The sequence below is a fragment of the Octopus bimaculoides genome, chromosome 22, assembly GCF_001194135.2.
Source record: "Octopus bimaculoides isolate UCB-OBI-ISO-001 chromosome 22, ASM119413v2, whole genome shotgun sequence".
In the NCBI taxonomy this organism is placed as follows: Eukaryota; Metazoa; Mollusca; class Cephalopoda; order Octopoda; family Octopodidae; genus Octopus; species Octopus bimaculoides.
Genome location: NC_069002.1, coordinates 386,376 through 387,842, shown reverse-complemented (window position 1 = coordinate 387,842; position 1,467 = coordinate 386,376). Strand labels below are relative to the sequence as shown.

Here is a 1,467-nt window from a genome sequence, read left to right as displayed (position 1 = left end):
ATATATGTATATGTGTATCGTTCAATGAAATTTTCCTTTTCATTTTAATTCTTTTTAGATTTAAATTAATTTTTTTGAATCTTCATTAAAATGGAGGAGAAACTTGTCGACCATCTTGGCAAATCTTGATGTCCAGCTTGACAACCTTGAAGTTTTTGTAGACTTTGTTAACTTCTTGTTCACGTAGTTTTTGTTCTCATTGCAATTGTTATTGCTATTGTTGTTGTTGTTATTGTTGTCTTCGTCGTTGTTGTCGTCGTCGTTGTTGTTGTTGTTGTCGTCGTCCTTGTCGTATCGTTCTTGAGTTACTGACTAATACGACCAAATTTGACAGAGACTATTTCGGCAGCCACTTTTTTTTTTTTTTTTGAAGTGTCGATATTTTGAATGCATCCTATTATCAGGAGAAAACGCTTAGTGTCAATATTATTATTATTGTTGTTGTTGTTGTTGTTATTATTATTATTATTATTATTAATACTATTAAGGCTGCGTGCTGGCAGAATCGTTAGCACGCCGGGCGAAATGCTTAGCGGCATTTCATCTGTTTGCACGTCCTGGGTTCAAATTCCGCCGAGGTCGAATTTGCCTTTCATCCTTTCGGGGTCGATAAATTAAGTACCAGTGGAGTACTGCGGGTCGATGTAATCGATTTAACCCAACCCGCTAAATTTCAGGCCTTGTGTTTATGGTGGAAAGGATTATTAAGGTGGCGAACTGGTAGAATCGTTGCCGTGCCAGGCATAATGCTTAACAGCATTTCGTCCTTTACTTTCTGAGTTCGAATTCCTCCGCGGTCGACACTGCTTTTCATTCTTTCGGGGTCGATGAAATAAGTACCAGTCAAGCAGTGGTACTCTCCTGAACATGCTGGCCTTGTGAAAAAATTTGAAACCATTACTGAAGGCGATGAGCTGGAAGAATCGTTAGCAAGCCGGACAAAATTTTTAACAGCATTTCGTCCGTCTTTTAACGTTCTGAATTCAAATTATGAATCGAAGCATCAACAGCGTAAATAATAACAACAACAACAACAACAATAATAATAATAATAATGCGCAAAGTACTGTCTGTCTGAGGTCCTTGTTGTGACTTGACAGACAGTATAAAGTCCCGGACATCTTCAATAATAATAATAATAACAATAATAATGATAAACAATAATAATAATAACAATAATAATGATAATAATAATAATTATTATTATTATTATTATTATTACTATTATGGTTTCGAATTGTGACACAAGGCCAGCATTATTTGGTGATGGGGTAAGTCGATGATATGGACGCCAGTATTCAACTGGTATTTGTCTTATTGACCTCGACAGGATGAAAGGCAAAGTCGACCACAGCGAAATTTGAACTCAGAACACAAAGACTGATGAAATGCAGTGATGAAGAAGAGGAGGAGGAGCAGCAGGAGGAGGATGGAGGGCGAAGAAGAAGAAGAAGAAGAAGAAGAAGA

The 1,467-nt window shown here is 36.9% G+C and overlaps 1 long non-coding RNA gene across 2 annotated transcripts in view; it reads right to left on the bottom strand.

Moving 5' to 3' along the window:
- Nucleotides 1-1,467, bottom strand: part of LOC106878718 (uncharacterized) — a 157,845-nt gene that overhangs the window by 140,322 nt on the left and 16,056 nt on the right. The window lies entirely within an intron of this gene.